Source organism: Aristolochia californica, unplaced genomic scaffold, assembly GCF_029961685.1.
Source record: "Aristolochia californica isolate CCGP_79_NKW_82.1479 unplaced genomic scaffold, dmAriCali1.0.hap1 SCAF_8, whole genome shotgun sequence".
In the NCBI taxonomy this organism is placed as follows: Eukaryota; Viridiplantae; Streptophyta; class Magnoliopsida; order Piperales; family Aristolochiaceae; genus Aristolochia; species Aristolochia californica.
Window position 1 is genome coordinate 8,848,596 of NW_027182279.1, and position 18,340 is coordinate 8,866,935.

At 43.4% G+C, this 18,340-nt stretch overlaps 1 non-coding gene and 1 pseudogene across 1 annotated transcript; both read right to left on the minus strand.

Moving 5' to 3' along the window:
- Positions 1–7,361: 7,361 nt before the first annotated feature.
- On the minus strand, positions 7,362–8,811 carry LOC137938278 (beta-galactosidase 15-like; annotated as a pseudogene).
- Positions 8,812–15,122: 6,311 nt separating this feature from the next.
- LOC137939585 (small nucleolar RNA R71) lies at positions 15,123–15,229 on the minus strand. The gene has a single exon (XR_011109967.1). It is a non-coding gene; the product is annotated as a small nucleolar RNA R71 (small nucleolar RNA).
- Between the last annotated feature and the right edge of the window lie 3,111 nt (positions 15,230–18,340).

An 18,340-nucleotide genomic window follows, 5' to 3' on the forward strand; every position in this document is an offset into this window, starting at 1 on the left:
GGGGGACGTGAAGGAGAAGAGAGGAAAGTATTGAGAAAATTATATTTTACAGGTCAGATTCTCTCTCAGAGGTCTAGGTCGGATTCTCCCTTTGAGGTCCAAGGTTGAGCTTCCTCCAAAGCTCCTTCATTCTAATTGACTTCCACCATTACTCATTCCAGAAACAAGAATTCTCTTCCAACATCAAGATCATCCATGGAGGGAAGAGAGGAAAGATGGGTGACTCGATCCATGGCAAGGGAAGAACCTAACATAGACACCATGTTGATCTTTGGCACGTCGAAGTAGTAGAGGCCCCCTTGTTCATGTTGTCCACCAATCACCTGCTTCATTATAAGATCCTAAAAAGCACATGAAGAAGGTGAGAAGGTAACCGAGAAATTAAAATATTTTTTAAGTTGACTCACAGAGAGTAAGTTTAAAGGAAAAGAAGGAACAAAAAGAATATCAGTGAGCGAAAGTGAGGTGACAGAAGTGGAACCATTTCCTTGAACTTTTGTTTGAGAACCGCCAACTATGGTAACAAACTTGTGTGAAAGACTCGGAGATAAAGAATGTAATAAAGTTTTGTTACATGTAAGATGCTCAGTGGCTCCTGCATCAATTATCGAGGATGAAGATGAGGCAGATAGTATACCTGAAGCAGTAGTGGCAGCAGTAGTTGCAGAGGGACTAGGAGAAGACCCTAGCATGATCTTCATTTTCTGAAATAGTTCATATTCTTCATCAGTAATAATCTTCTGTGCGGCTGATGTTGTGGGATGGTCGTCTTGTGCATCAGTAATAAGGGCTTGATTAGCCCGTGTTGATTCTGACTTGTCATTGGCTTTATAGCATATTTCTTTATAGTCACCATATCTACCACAGTAAGTGCATGCCCTGTAGCGGCACTGGTCTATAGTGTGGCCAAGAAATTTGCAATGAGTACATTTAATATCATATGTTCTGCTAGTACTAGTCCTTCCGCCACTTCCTCGGCCCCCTCTATAACCTCTTCCTTGGCCTTGGCCGCGGTCAGAGGATGATCCTCTATGATCAGAATACATAGTGGATGACACATCAGTAGTGGGGGAAGAAGTGTCTGGTATACGAAGTAATGTTGCACACACATCAACAAACTTTGGGACAACAGAAGCACTTAACAGTTGACTCTTGGCAATCTCAAGATGAGGTTTAACATTGGCAAGACAAATAGCAGTAATGAGTGCCTCCTTTTGTTTATCTTGGATAGAAATATCAGTGGCGGAGGGCTGAGCTAACTTCTACTTGTTTAGTATTCAACATTCAATGGAGAATATCATAGGGTCTATGCAGTGTATTAGGGCATGAATATAGTTTAGTACATGTATCCCAAATTTGTTTATAAGTGCCAAGATGAATAACATTACTAGAGACATGTTCTTCCACTCTATTTATTAGCCAACCAATAACCAAAGTATCATGCTTCATCCATTTCATATAAAAAATATATTCTTCATCAACAGATGGTCCTTGGGTAGTGATGTGACCTAGTAGGTCTTTGGTTATTAGAAACCTCCAAACTGTGGACCAACTCATAAAGTTTGATACCCCACGTAAGAGTATGGTGGTGATTCTCAGTATATCACCTTTGATATTCATATTATCATCAGCCATGATAGGCTTTTCTTCAAAAAACTTCTTATAACACCAAGTAGCACTTCTTCAAACAACTCGGTATATGTGAATATATCATCAATGCTAAATTATAATTTTTTCAAAAAAACCACTCAATAGAGTAAGGAGATTTATTACCAAGAACAGAAGATGGTAGATGATTTATAAGAAATCATGCGGTAAGGACTGCATGAGACCAATAAAAGTATAAAATTTTCATGGCATATAATAAACCTCGAGCTACCTCATGAATATGACAATTTTTCAGTTCGGCCACACCATTTTGTTGAGGAGTGTAGGCACAAGATGTTCAATGGATAATGTCATTTTCTTGACAAAAAGAGTCAAGGTCTTTGGAAATGTATTCTTTGGCATTATCAAACCGAAGTATTTTTATTTTCTAACCAAACTGAGTGAGTACCATAGCTTGAAAAGTCTTAAAAATCAATGGTATCTCATAACACTCCTTAAATAGAAATAACCAAGTGGTACAAGTGAAGTCATCAATAAATTATTATGGTCCCGGGTCATGGATCGAGTAACACGGCGTGGGATTTGTGAATCTAGCACTAGTACCGAGTTGCTAGACTCGGTATGAGGGTGAAAAAAACTTTTCCTTGCTGGTTTTCTCTCACGTGGACAAGCCTCTTGATGAATGCAATATGTATATAGCTAGATATATGAATTTAATCCACCCAATGTTGACCAGAATAAAGTAAGGAAGAATACCTTTCCTTGCTCACGGAAATCAGGGTTTCAAACCTGATTTGGTTGTAGCATGTCAAGGGATGCAACACTTGGTTGGTAGTAAGCCTTGGCCCAAGTGAATGGATTATTCTCCTCTCTTCCCTTGCTGGTGCTAGGAGCAGCAATTAAACTCCTTCACGTGAAGGACAAGAAAATTCTCCACCTTGCTGCTCGTCAAGAGGGTTAGAACCCTTGATGGTGGCTGACGTTGATGAAGAGGGCAAACCCTCTCTTTGAGCTCAGAAAAGGGGCAGGAAGCTCCTTTTCTTAGTATGGATGATGAGGGATGAATTTGGGTGAAGATGGATGGCAATGGGGGTGAAGGATAGGTTGGATTTTTGGAGTAAACCCTAAACTCGAGATCAAGAGGTGATCTCAACCTGTTTAGACTAGTTTATTCTAAAATCTCAAAGCTTACCTATTTCATTCATACCTTTCCCTTAAATAGGTCACGTCAAGGAGTTTTAGGGTTAGGGTTACAATAATTCCCCATAATGCCCTTACATATAAAGTAATTAGAAATAACTCTTACTTAAAATAATATAAGAAATAAATCCTACTCAAAGAAATATAAGAATTAAATCCTATTGAGTGAGTTGTTGTTGCCTTCTTCGTTGTGTGACTCGGTGTGCTATTGAGTCCACAACATCTACCTCCCCATGGAGAAAGAGCTTGTCCTCAAGCTCAAAAGCTGGGTAGATTTGTTTGAAGATGTCCACACGTTACCATGTTGCAGCATCAGGGTCAGTGTCTGTCCACTGAATGAGAATCTCCCAATGGTCATTGGTCAGCCGCGCGCATAACATTGTAGCTGGGTTAAGAATAACCTCACCATTATCAACCGGTGGTAGGAATGGAGTGGATGTAGGTTGTGCTCCGGAATGCCGCTTCAAAAGAGAAACATGAAACACATCATGAATTTTGGTTGTGTTCTGTAATTTGAGTTGATAGGCGACTGGTCCCACGCGTCGAAGAATGGGAAACAGCCCAAAAAATTAGGGAGAGAACTTATGACGTGGAGGTCCCGCAAGAGACTGCTGACGGTAGGGCTGGAGGCGTAGCCACACATACTCCCCAACCTCAAAAGAGACCTCACAGTGGCCTTTGTCGTATACATCCTTCATTCGAGCTTAGGCACGTCGTAGCCGTTCTGTGATATTCTGTAGCAGCAGATCCCGGTCTATGAGTGCCTGATCAATCGCGTCCATGCAGGTGGACCCTGGGTTGTACGAGAGAAGGCGAGGTGGATCCCGGCCATATATAACCAGGAAAGGAGTGGATTGCAAGGCAGAGTGGAATGAAGTGTTGTAATATTATTTAGCCCACAGAAGCCATTGAACCCATTGTCGCAGATGATCCCCCACCAAGCACCATCTCGATGGTGCGGTTCACCACCTCAGTCTGCCTGTCTGTCTGTGGATGATAGACAGAGGAGAACTTCAATTTTGTCCTACTCAAGCGAAACAGTTCCTGCCAAAAGGTGCTCGTGAAAACTGCATCTCTGTCACTCATAATGGATTCTGGAATGCCATGTAAGCGGACTATCTGCTCCAAGAAGATGGAGGAGAACTTCAATTTTGTCCTACTCAAGCGAAACAGTTCCCGCCAAAAGGTGCTCGTGAAAACTGCATCTCTGTCACTCATAATGGATTCTGGAATGCCATGTAAGCGGACTATCTGCTCCAAGAAAGTTTGAGCAACCCATGTTGCTGTATGAGGATGAGCCATCGGTATAAAATGCCCGTACTTGGAGAATCTATCAACCACTACAAAAAGTACGGATTTGCCGGCAGACAAGGGTAGGCCTTCCACAAAATCCATTGAAATGTCGGCCCAAACCTACGTTGGAAGGGCCAAAGGCTGGAGAAGACCGGCTGGACTCAAGTGCTTGGCTTTGTTGAGCTGGCATACCTGACAGTCGCCCACATAAGTCGCAATAGAGGGTTTCATGGCTTGCCAGTAAAAATCAACTTAAATTCTGTGCAAGGTCTTCTGGATCCCCTCGTGTGTACTGTCATGGTAGGCCGAGAGAATAGCTGGAATCAACTCGGACTCAGGTGGAAGGAAAATCCGTTACTTGTAATAAATAAGTGAATCCTTGATGGACCACTTCAAATTCATTGTCCCTTCTGCGATCTTCTGATGCAGTTCCTGTAGTGCAGGGTTATTGGCATGTGCGTCTCGCACCAAGTACAGAATGAGAAATCTCAGTTGGCTGATAGAATAGACCAACTACTGATCTTCAAAACACCGTGACAAGGCATCTGCCACCTTATTTAATCTTCCCGCATGATACTCCATCGAGAAGTCAACACCCAAAAACTTACTGATCCAGTGCTGTTGTGGCGATGTCGTCAAACGTTGTTCTAGTAGGAATTTAAAGCTATAGTGATCCGTGCGTAGGAGAAAAGCTTGGCCCCAGAGATAAGGCCTCCAATGTTGGACCGCTTTGGCCAACCTAATCAATTCGCGCTCATAGGCTGCCAGCTTGTGATGACGGTCTGTCAACTGTCTGCTAAAATACGCAATAGGATGGCCCAGCTGCTGTAAAACGGCACCAATACCCACGCCCAAAGAGTCGCACTCTACCACGAACAATTCGTCAAAGTTGGGAAGCTGTAATACTGGCACAGATGCGAGGTCAGCTTTGAGTGCCACAAACGATGTGGTGGCCCCCTCATTCCAAATAAAGGAATTTTTCTTGAGTAAACTCGTCAATGGTGCTGCCACTGGGCCATAGTTCTGAATAAATTTGCGGTAGAAGCCCACAAGACCCAAAAAACCCCATAATGCAGAACACGACAGTGGCTGCGGCCACTCGTGAATAGCTCGGATCTTCTCGGGATCCACCGTAACCCCCTCATGTGAGATAATGTGTCCCAGAGACCCCACATGTGAAGCTGCAAAAGCATGCTTAGAATCTTTTAAATAGAGCTGGTGTGCTCTTAACAAGTCGAAAACAATCCTCACGTGTGCCAAGTGCTCCTCAATCGACTTCTTATATATCAAAATATGATAAAAAAATACAAGACAATATTTTCGAAGATAGGGGCTAAATACCTCATTCATCAAAGCTTGAAAAGTGGAGGGTGCATTGGATAACCCGAACGGCATGATGACGAACTCAAAGTGGCCATGGTGCGTGCGGAATGTTGTCTTCTCGATATCAGAGGGGTGTATCTGGACCTGATGGTATCTCGAATGGAGGTCGAGTTTAGTGAATAACCACGACCCATGTAACTCATCCAGAAGCTTATCCACTTCCGGAATTGGGAACTTGTCTTTTACTGTCTGCACGTTCAACTCCCGATAATCCACGCAGAACCTCCATGTCCCATCATGTTTCTTCACAAGTAAGACGGGTGAAGAGAACGGGGAGCGGCTAGGGTGAATAAGACCCTGTTTCAACATCTCATGGCAGTGATGCTCTATCTCGTCCTTTTGAAGGTGTGGGTAACGGTATGGTCGCACGACCACTCCCTCAGAACCTGGTTTCAGACAGATCCTATGGTCACAGTGCCTCATGGGAGGCAACCCAGAAGGCTCCTGGAAGAGGTCAAAGAACTCCTCAACCAGACCATCACTAGTACTGTCAGGCTGATCCTGTGTCTGCAAAGTGTACATGCGGTGGGCCCTGTCCACCTGACAGCCCTGTAAGAGCACCCGACTTTCGGCCAAATCAAAGCTCATGGTTAAAGCCGAAAAGTCCCACAGAATGGGCCCCAACGTTTGTAACCATTTAATGCCTAATACCATATCAAATCCCGCTAGGGGAATAACAAAAAATTCCGCATTAAATGAATTAAATCCAATGGAAAAAGTTATCACCTTACTAATCCCATAGCTAGGGACCTTCTCTCTATTGGCCACTGAGACGGTGGTTGTCGGATGAGTGTGTATCTGGAGCTGGAGATGTTGTGCGGCTATCAAACTCAAAAAATTGTGTGTACTCCCCGGGTCGACTAGTCCCACCAGTTCTCGGTCGATAACATGAGCTCGGACTTGCATTGTAGTAGGCGATTTCTGCCCCGTAATAGCATGCAAGGATATCTCTGGTGGTTCCTCCTCAATAATATCCTCTGGCTCCTCTGGATCCTTTGAATCCTTCACCTCGAGCCCAAACAATCATTTACATTGGTGTCCAACCCGATACTGCTCATCGCAGTTATAACATAGATTTTTGGACCTAAAATTGAAATAAAATAAAGTAAATTAAAGAAAAACAACTAAAATAATAATGTTATTGCATGCATAACATTAAACGCCATGGAAGAACGAGCTTGTCCTCAAGCTCGAAAGAAGGGTCTATATGCCGACATCTCCACCTGTGCCCAAGTAGCATCCGCGAGCGCTATGGTTGCCCTCTGGACGCCCAAAAACTGAAGCAGCCACCTAGAGAAAGATTTTTTTTTCAACTGTAGAAAAGCGTGTCAAATGTCACTACATCTTGCCCAACAGCAACGCTGCCCTCCCTCAGTCCTAGACTGGTGTGAAAGAGCCCCTCACGGCGGCCCCCGCCCCTATTGGCAAAGTTGCACTTCCTACCCATTGCCAGCATCGCAGCAACAACATCCAGACCAGCCCCTTGGGAAGGAGTAGATGCAGCAGCACTGACCTGCTCTAGTTGCTGCACCAAGAAACAGTAATAGACCCCCTAGCCTTAGCTGCTGGCTTACTGATCTTAGATGCTGGAACTTCATCATCACCAGAATCACTCTCAGATTCAGAGCTGCTAGCTGGTTTTGTGTTCTTCAAGTTTTCAGCAGATCCATTTTTGAGACAACAGAGGATGGTTTCTTTGAAAGAACAGCAGCTTTAGAAACAACCTCCTCTTCTTCGTATTCAGACGAACTATCCTCTAAGCTGCTTGTCTCTTGCTTCGTTTTAGGCACAACTTCAAAAACAGGTTTTCCTTTCTTGCTACCCTTCTGCACCTGAATTGTAGCCTCTACTTCTCGTTTATTCTTTTTGGCAGTAACCTATTTCTCAAGTGCTGCCTCTGCTTCCCTCTTACTCTTCTTTGCAGATAGTGCTGGAGAAACTTCCATGGGAGTTGCAGCAACATTTGCAAAAGAACCCTTCAGACCTTTCTCCTTCCTTGCCCGTGCAGGAATTCTTCCAAGCTCACCTCCCGACATGCCATTCCCAGCACTAACATTTGGGGCCTTGAAAACAAAATCGTATTTTCCATACGCAAGTCCATATTGAGAGCCAACAAATTTTCCATTGAAGAATGCATGCAAGACATGTCCACTAGAGGTCACCCTCAGTGTCACTTCGTTGTTGAAGATTGGATTGCTCTTATCAATCCACACATGAGTCATGTACCAAAAATAGTCACTGACATCTCCGGTGACTGTGATTTGGTCAATGAGACGAGAGGCTATGAAAGAATCATGGCCAGCCCAGCCTTTACGAACCTCAGCTAGACGTTCAGGTCTCCACACCCACCTCAATTGCTCAGGCTGATCCATTGCCATGGTAGGCTGCTTGACCTTCACTGAAGTCGGAGTGCTTACCTTTGCTGTGTTGTATACTTCTGCGGAGCAATCGGGCAAAATGCTAACAGACCATGCAGGTACCAAGTATTGGTTTCCATGGAAAGTGATGGTGGCATCAGTTGTTGTGTTCACATTGCACAAGAAAGCCACAAAAGACCTTCTTCAGTGGACACAGTGGCAGCAACTCCATTGCCCATGTCAGTGGTTACATTATCACCGTGAGTGAGAACTCTCTCCCTAGACGGAATGACTGCATGAAGTTCCTTCAAGTGACCCCATATAGGCTGATTCAAGTGACTGTATTCATCAAGGTGTGCATCATAGTCATAGGATGTGGAGATATATGGACCTCCTACTATTCGCCCAAATTTTGTGCCACCATGGTACATGTAATAGTTTTGGAAGATTCCACCAGTCTGGAAGAACCTTACCACAATGAAGGCCACATATGCCGCCCTCCTGTGTGGGTCATGCTCTCCCCAAGCCTTGAACCAGCCAGTCCACTTCTTAATTCACATCTTCGGAGTGAAGTTGTCACAATACCATCCATTGCAAGCGTTGATCATTGGAACAGGAGCATCTGCTTGCTGGCACATAATCCATGGGATGCTTATATCGAATGAGTCAGCCATGGATGCACACCACTGAAGATTCTTCTTCCCAACTTCTCCGTAGTATGTCTGAACGTTTCTGTATTCATTCTCAATCTGAACGAGAATGATGGGACCTCCTTGTGAAGCGAACAGTTGTTCCTGCTTCATCATGTCCACTATCAAAGTGGTGAAGTTTTACATTTCGTTAACATCCCATTGTCTGTTCTAAGCACCATACCAGGCATTTGATGCAGCCAAGAATTAAACCCAACATTGTCATGTAGATCCAGAACAAACTCACTATTGCTGGTCCCATCAATAGAAAAACAATTCATCCACAGAATTAAGTCAACCCTGCTCTGGATACCCAACAAAAGTTTATCACCAACAGGCACTAGTTGAATAATTTTGACTAATAGTGGACGAGCATCATACAATTCATCCAAAAAAATTAACACACTAGTTTTAAAGGGACTGTTACTGCTGGAACAATGACCAAAACCAGCCACTCTGATGCAGTGTATATCCACAACTAAATAATTCGTCCCAGAAAATGGATATAATTCCTCCACAAACAAAATGTCAGCACCCCGTTGTCAAATTGACTACCCAAAAGAATTCTACCTCCCTTCAGCAAAGAATATGAAATAGGTCTTGCATCCCTGCGTGCAACAGAAATTGAAAGAGGCACAAGGCTGCTAGTCTCAGCCGTATAGAAAGAAAACAACCTCCAACAAAAATTTCGTGGCCGAACAGCATACACGGGATCTAGAAATTTAAACCCCACAACGTCAATTGGACCACTCGCATTCGCACAAGTACTGTGCTCATCCACAAAAAAACAAAGCCCCTCAAAAAAAAATTATGAGACACTTACCCCCCTCAATTTGGAACTTGGGTAGGCTCTGGTTTGCCGAGAAGTGGATTGCGAGTGGAAGGTTGTGGCCGGAAGTCACATCCCACAGGACATGTTTCCGACAGAGCCTCCTCTGTGTTCGATGGCGAAGGGCAGCCCTTTGGGGCTTCGCTGCTTGTTTCCTGGTTGGAACAATCGTTGAAAGATTTGCTTGCCATGAGCAAAAGTTGTTTGAGTTCGGAATTTCTGGGTCCCATTGCCCTGCTCGGGATTTTTGTGCGTGACGTTCCTGCTCGGAGATTTTCCTTGTCCCCAATTTCGGAATTGAGGTCGCCCCCAAATCGTCCAGTGCCGACGATTTTGGAATTTCCCTTATTCGGATTTGTATTACCTCCCCGCTGTTTGGCTTTGGATTTCCCTGCGTCTTCAGTTTAGAAAGACGTATGGCGTCCATTGGCAAAGGATTTGATGCCAAACCCCATTCTGGATTTTTTGACGAAGGGTGTGTTGTATACCCTTCCGTTTCGGAATTTCTGAATCCCAAAATTCGAAGGTCGCCACCGCTGGAGATACAGAGAGGTCTCCAATTGCTTGCTTCTCCTGCCTGTCCGAGCCAGCATCTTGAGCGAGATCCCTCTTAATTTTAGAAACTTCAATTGCAACAATTTCAATGGAAGATTCATACGATATGCGTATTTCTCCCATATCTTTGCATACCTTTTCCATTCAATCGCATACCACATCCAGAATAATCCATCCTTTTGGGGAAAATGAATAGCCCATTGTGTTCCTACTCTGATACCAGTTGTTATGGTCCCAGATCTGACACGTGAAGAAGACGATGATGATGAATAGGAATGAGATGATTGAGCTTTGAAGGAAGCTCGACCTGGATCTCAAAGGGAGAATCTGACCTATTTACTCAAAGCTTACTCTAAATTAACTTCAATACTCAATGCTTGTCCTTCTTATTACTCTTACCCCTTAAATAGGGTTCACCCTGTTAGGGTTTAATAAAATATTACAAAAATATCCCTATGAATAAAATATTCCATAAATATCCCTATGAATAAATAATTCAAAAAATCCCTTGTGACCTAAAACTGAAATAAAATAAAGTAAATTAAAGAAAAATAACTAAAATAATAATGTTATTGCGTGCATAACATGATCATGCACGTAAAAGAATTAACACCCTAACCCTTCTATACTCCGAAAGGGGTTTAGAATGACCTCTTGAATTGCACTCCAGTCTAGCAATCCGAAAGTCTCCTTCTTGCAGCAAGGCCCTTCCCCTCTTCCTGATTTCCGTGAAAGAGGTAGGGTTCTTCTTCTTGCTTGGAAAAGAGAGATTAACTCTCCTCTCTTCTCTCACGATCACACCAGGTCTCCCCCAACGTCACCACAAGAACAATGCACGTCAAGGACCCAAAGATAGGAGCTCGAGCAGGGATCTCTCTACTCTAAATTAACCTAATTCCAGACTTACTTTATTTCTCTTTCTTTAACCCTTAAATAGGGTATTTCACGCCATGATAGTTTAGGGCTATAAATCCCAGCTATACCCCTACGTCCAAGCTTATTACATAATCAATGAAAATTTAACTAAAAGCAACATAAAAAATGAAAGTTAAATTAAATGACTCAGTGAGGCATTGTCTCCTCCTCTGATGACTCGGTGTGCTATTGAGTCCATAACATCTACCTCCCCTTGGAGAAAGATCTTGTCCTCAAGCTCGTAAGCTGGATAGACCTATTTGAAGGTCTCTAACCGCTCCCATGTAGCTGCCTCTAGGTCTGTAGTGGTCCACTACACGAGAATGTCCCACTGATCATCGGTCAAATGAGCCCATAACACCGCGTAGGGTGTCAGCATGACGTGGCCCTTGTCAACTGGAGGAAGGAATGGAGGGGAAGTAGGTGGCACCCCCTTGTGTGGTTTCAAGAGTGAGACATGAAACACATCATGCAGTTTTGCCGTGTCAGTCAGTTGTAGTTGATAGGCCACCTGCCCTATGCTCTGAATAATGGCAAAAGGCCCAAAGTACCTGGGGGAGAGCCTATGGCGCGACGGCCCTGCAATGGACTGCTGCCGGTACTATCGTAGGCGTACCCAAACATAGTCCACTACCTCGTAAGAAACATCCCTGTGTCCCTTGTTGTATGCACTCGACATCCGGTCTCGAGCCCACTGTAGAAGGTCTGTAATAGTCTTTAACACCTAATCACGATCCATTAGTGCCTCATCAATGGTGTCCATGCGGGTGGAGCCTCAGGTATAAGAGAGAAGCCGTGGGGGATCCCTCCCACAAAGAATCCAGAAATGAGATGACTGCAAGGCCGAGTGGAACAAAGTGTTGTAACAGTATTCTGCCCATGGTAGCTACTGAACCCATTGTTTCGGTCGATCTCCAACAAAGCACCTAAGATACATTTTGATGCTTCGATTAACCACCTCGGTTTGGCCATCCGTTTGAGGATGATATGCGAACGAAAAATTTCAATTTTGTGCCACTCAGTCAAAAAAGTTTCCTCCAGAAAGTACTCGTGAATACTGCATCCCGATCACTGACAATAGATTCTAGGATGCCATGTAATCGGACAATATGCTCCAGGAAAGTATGGCCACTCAAGCTGCCGTGTAGGGATGCACCATTAGAATAAAATGACCATACTTGGAGAACCGATCCACCACCACGAACAAAACTGATTTCCTGGCTAAAAGGGGAAGACCCTCCACAAAGTCCATCGAAATATCTACCCATACCTGAGTAGGAAGGGTGAGAGGCTGTAGAAGTCCCGCGGGACTCAAATGCTCGGTTTTGTTTCATTGACACACCTGACATGCGGAGACATATGTGGCAATGGTAGTCTTCATAGCCTGCCAATAGAAATATGCCCGAAGATGCAACAACGTTTTCTTTAACCCCTCATGGGTCGAATCATGATAAGCCAGGAAAATGGCTTGAATCAACTCGGACGTGGGAGGAAGGTAAATATGTTGTTTATAACAAATGAGTGAATCCTGTATTGAACACTTAGAATCCATCTTCCCCTCTGTAATCTGTCTGTGCATCTCCTGTAGTGCTGGAAGTGTGACATGTGCATCCCGCACTATGTCGAGGATGAGAAAACGAGGCTGGCTGACTGCATATATGAGCTGCTGGTGTTCAAAACACATGGACAAGGCATTTGTTGCCTTGTTTAAGCTCCTCGCACGATACTCAATCAAGAAATCGAACCCCATCAACTTATTGATCCAATGCTTCTGAGGTGAAGTAGTGAGGCGCTGCTCAAGTAAGAACTTGAGACTATAATGATCAGTACGGATGAGAAAAGAACGACCCCATAAGTAAGGCCTCCAGTGTTGGACCGCCTTGGCCAACCCGATTAACTCTCATTCATATGCAGCCAATTTATGATATGTCGACTGAAATAAGCAATGGGGTGTGTGTGCTGTTGTAACATGGCCCCAATGCCCCCACCAGAAGCGTCGCATTCCACCACAAATAAGGCTTCAAAATGCGGAAGCTGTAAAACAAGTGTAGATGCAAGAGCACCTTTAAGAGCATCAACGGACTATGTGGCCTCCCCGGTCCACTGAAAGGAATTCTTTTTGAGGAGGTTTGTTAAAGGTGCTGCCAAAGGACCATAATTCTAAATAAATTTTTGGTAATAGCCTGCTGATAGATGCCATATTCTGACATGAGAACTAGGTTAATTATAATAGAATAACCTTTATAATTGTGTTATAGGTGGTTATTTATCGGTTTTCAAATGTAACGTTTATTTATTGAATTTGGTATTAATCACTGTCTATATTGCATATTTTTCTCTCCTGAATTATATTTTCATTGCTTTTAGGGTTTATTTCTTCCTGAAATATTTTTTTATGGATTTAATTATGGAATTTCAGGAGAATTTTGATGGAGAAGGAGATATTTACCAAAATGCCCTTAGTGAAATATAGGGATTTTTTAGGGCAAATGATATTAAAAGAAAACAAAAATTGTATTAAAAGGAAAGAAAGTATCGAGAGAAGGGGGAGGAGCAATCGACCAAACCAGAGCACCGGGGGATCGAAACAGGGGAAGACACGAGAGGAGTTTTGCCACCGTCGTTCGCCGCGCCACTGTCGTCCACCGCCGTCCGCCAACCAAGAACAGACCCGAGGAGAGCTCGAGAGAGTCTCCGTCGTGGTGATTTCGACAGTGCCAGTTTCTGCTCGCCAGGCCGAGAGGTGATCCGAGAGGGCTTCTCCAGTGCCAATTCTGTATTCCGACCATCCTTCGGCGTCGATTACATATTTTCGACCATTCCCGGAGCTATTTCGACTCCGATTGAGACTCAAGAGAGCCGGTTAGAGGACTTCAGCTTTGTTTCATTCTTCGCCAGATGTCACCTCCGTCCGTCGGCTTCTATCCTTCGTTGCCGGCATCGTCTCTACCTCGGCCACTCACTCTTGCTACTTGAAGCCATCAATTTCGGGAAATTACAGAACCCGTGAGAACGAGTCTGCTGCCCGAGCGAGAGGAAGGAGAAGGGGAGTAATTCATCATTTTGAATTTTAATTTTTCTATAGTTTGAACTTAGGTCTTGAATTTTATTAAATGTGATTTTATAATTAATGTTTATTGAATATTTTTTTCCGGATATTTGATTAAATTAGCTAGTTAGGGTAGGATTATAATTTAGGTTGGATTTTGGTATTTTAATCTGATTTCTGTCTTTCACTCTATGCGCCCGAGAGGGGCTAGACGCAAGGATTGGGAAATCGGATCCGTGGTTACGTGGCGCTCGAGAGAGGCACAAATCACTGTAAAATCCATAGTTGACGTTTCCTATTGTGCAAGTAGTTAACTAGATGATTGCTTGATAATTTAGAATATAATTAGTGTTTAGTTCAGATTAATTCATCATATTTGGTTAGGCTAGTTGACTGAAGAATACACAAAATTCAGTCCTCTCTGTGGATATGACCCTCACTTCCCGCTAAATTACATGAACAATTTGTACGCTTGCGAGGTATAAAAGTTGTGGTAATTAAATTTTTACATCAAGTTTTTGGCGCCGTCGCCGAGGAGGCACGTATTAAGTGTATTTCTTTATTCTCCATGGTCTTAGGTTAGATTTATTTTTATTTTATTTTATTTTATTTTTTTTTATTTTTTTTATTTTTTGCTTTCATAATTCTATCTTGGTGATTTTGTATGGAATTATTTTTATTTCTTCTAGTTAGTTTGTATTTTCAGTAGTGAGTTTATTAGCTTAATTTGATAGTTCATTTTGTTTCTTTTTGTGTTTTTATGCACGGGCGCCGCTGCCTAGGTGGACCATTAGCTCCCTTTGTTGAAGAGGTAGAACATATTTGTAGGAAAATACCCGAAGTCAAGTTAGGAGCTACCATGGCCAATTAGGGTGAACCATTACAGTTACCTGCAGCAGGTGACCGTAGAGCCCAGAGGGATTATTCTATCCCATCCCACTTCACATCACCTTCTTGCATTATATTGCCACCCACAACTGCCACCAGTTATGAGTTGAAACCGGGTGTAATCCAACTCCTCCCTACATTCTATGGGTTGGAGAAGGAGGACCCTTATTACCACATCAAGGAATTCTTAGATATTTGTGCAACTTTCAAATTCCAGAATTTCTCAGATGACTCTATCCAGTTAAGACTTTTTCCATTTTCACTTAAGGATAAGGCCAAGTCTTGGCTTAATTCCTTAGAGGTGGGCAGTATTACTTCATGGGACACATTAGTACTTTCCCATTCAGAGAACTACAGCCCTCAGAAGAGAAATCTCCAACTTTATGCAGCAGGAGGGTGAACACTTTTATGAGGCTTGGGAGAAATGGAAGGATTTGATCCGTAGGTGTCCGCATCATGGGTTTGAGAAATGGCATTTAGTGCAATACTTTTATCAAGGACTTACACCCCAGGTTAGATCCATGGTAGATGCAACGAGTGGTGGGAGTTTGATGGGTAAGAGAGCTAGTGAGGCGTGGGACTTCTTTGAAACGTTGAGTGATCAATCTGAGCAATGGGGTTCGCCATTTAATGTTGATAGGAGATCCCACGAAGCCAAAAGAGGGGATCTCTACGAGGTTAGTGAAACACCCATGCTCATGGCCGAGATTGAGGGGTTGACTAGAAAAATTGATGCCCTTATGGTGTCCAAGAGTTCACCTGCTCCTAACCCATCTACTGTCTGTGCCATATGCTCTGGTTCATCTCATCCCACACAAATGTGTCCATCTAGTTCATCCTACCCGGAGCTCATTGAGGACTTGAATGCAGTCCAGAATTTTCATAGACCAAACCGAAAAGATCCTTTTTCGGAAACATATAATCCGGGTTGGACTAGGCACCCAAATTTCTCATGGTCCAAGGGCCCACATGTTGGGGGTCCTCCAGGGTTTACTCAACCCCAAGCTCCGCGCCCACACTTCACTCAACAACCATTGATTCCACAAAAACCTTCACTTGAGAATACACTTCAATTATTCATGCAGAATACTCAGTCCTCCATTGCTAAACTTGAAATGCAAGTGAGTCAGTTGGCCAGCCACATGAGTGAACAAGCACAAAATAGACTCCCGAGTCAAACCATTCCTAACCCCAAAAGCACACATGAGAGTGGGTTGAGTTCCAAACCCCACCATGAGCAAGCCAAAGCCATAACCACCCTTAGGAGTGGTCATGAGTTGAACAATGGGGTAGGGACCACTAAGTCTAAGGAGTCAAAGGAGGACAATGGGGACACATCATTGAGTGAAGAACCTCCAAGTTCTCCACCAATAGCCAAGCAGATCCCTAACCAAGTCCCACTAGCTCCTTATCCGCAGAGGTTATTGGGCCCACCTAGGAAAGGAGATAGCATGCATGAAACATTGGAACTGTCCAGTAAGGTTCATGTTAACATTCTACTTCTTGATGCTATTAGGCAAGTCCCTGCCTATGCCCGATTTTTGAAAGACCTTTATACACAGAAGAGAAAACAACATGTTAACAAAAAGGTCTTTCTTACTGAGAATGTAAGCTCAATTCTGAAGCACAACACTCCTCCTAAAGTTAAAGATCCTAGATATCCCACAATTTCATGTGTCATTGGTGAACATACCATCCAGGAATCTCTTCTTGACTTAGGGGCAAGTGTGAATTTGCTTCCTTTCTTTGTGTACCAGCAATTAGGTTTGGGGGAATTGAAGCCTACTCCCATCACACTTCAACTACCTGACCGTTCTGTCAAGATGCCACGAGGAATAGTTGAAGATGTTTTGATAAAAGTGGACAAATTTATGTTCTCGGTTGATTTCATTGTTCTTGATACAGAACCAGTAGTCAATGTGACCAACCAAATTCCTGTCATCCTAGGACGTCCCTTCTTAGCCAAATCTAATGTTATCATTCATTGTAAAAGTGGTGAGTTGGAGTTGTCTTTTGGAAATTTTAAGGTCTCATTGAATGTATTTAATGCCAGGCACCACCCACTTGAGTCTGATGATTTGAGTCTTGCATTTAAGATAGAAACTGTTATGCTTGATGACGAATCCACTCTTGAATCTTTTGAGTCTTGCATAACATCTTTAGACATGGACTATTTTGATGAGGAAACATATTTCCGAGAGGTTGATTCTTTACTCAATTCTGTACCTCTTTTGGAGGAAGCTTATGAGGTTATCACAACGATCATCCACATGATCTTCTTCTTGACTTGGACAAACCTCATGAAACTTCCAAGCTCGATCTTAAGCCACTTCCTCCCACGTTGAAGTATGCGTTCTTGGGGCCCATGAACTCTTTACCAGTCATTATTTCCTCTGATTTGAGTACTGAGCAGGAGGAACAATTGACTGAAGTTTTACAAGCACACAGAGAGGCATTGGGATGGACTCTTGATGCCTTAAAAGGGATTAGGCCCTCCATATGCATGCATTGTATTCATTGGGAGGAGGGGACTAAAGCCTCACATGAGATGCAACATAGGTTAAATCCCCATATGTTGGAGGTTGTGAGAGAAGAAGTCATCAGGTTGCTTGTGACAGGAATCATTTACCCTATTTTCTATAGCACCTGGCTGAGTCCAATTCATGTTGTCCCTAAGAAAGGGGGGATAACGATAATGAAAAATGAGAGTGGTGAATTGATTCCCACAAGAACTACCACCAAGTGGCGTGTCTGCATTGACTATAGAAAACTTAATTCCGCCACTAGGAAGGATCACTTCCCACTACCTTTCATTGATCAGGTACTAGAGCGATTGGCCGGCCACAATTTTTATTGCTTCTTAGATGGATACTCTGGCTACAATGAAATTCCCATTGCTCCAGAAGACCAAGAAAAGACCACATTCACGTGTCTGTTTGTCACCTATGCTTACAGACGCATGCCTTTTGGTTTATGCAATGCGCCCGCCACTTTCCAACGGTGCATGATGAGTATCTTTTCTGACATGATTGGTGACTTTTTAGAGGTATTTATGGATGACTTTTCTGTGTTTGGCTCTAGTTTTGATACATGTCTGCACAATCTTTCACTCGTATTGTCCCGTTGCATTAAGTCCAATTTAGTCTTGAATTGGGAGAAATGCCACTTCATGGTAAAAGAAGGAATTGTTTTAGGACATGTAGTGTCTAAGCGGGGTGTAGAAGTGGACAAAGCCAAGGTTGACCTAATTGCCAGTCTGCCACCAAGGAATTATTTTAGGACATGTAGTGTCTAAATGGGGTGTAGAAGTGGACAAAGCCAAGGTTGACCTAATTGCCAATCTGCCACCACCTACTTCTGTGAAGGGGGTGCGTTCTTTCCTTGGCCATGCTGGGTTCTATAGGTGCTTCATTAAGGACTTTAGTAAAATTTCTCGTCCGTTGACGAATTTGCTTGCTCAAGATGTTGTTTTTGCCTTTGATGATGCCTGTATTCATGCTTTTGAGACACTGAAGAAATGTTTGTCCACTGCACCCATAGTCCAACCCCCTACTTGGTCTTTGCCTTTTGAGTT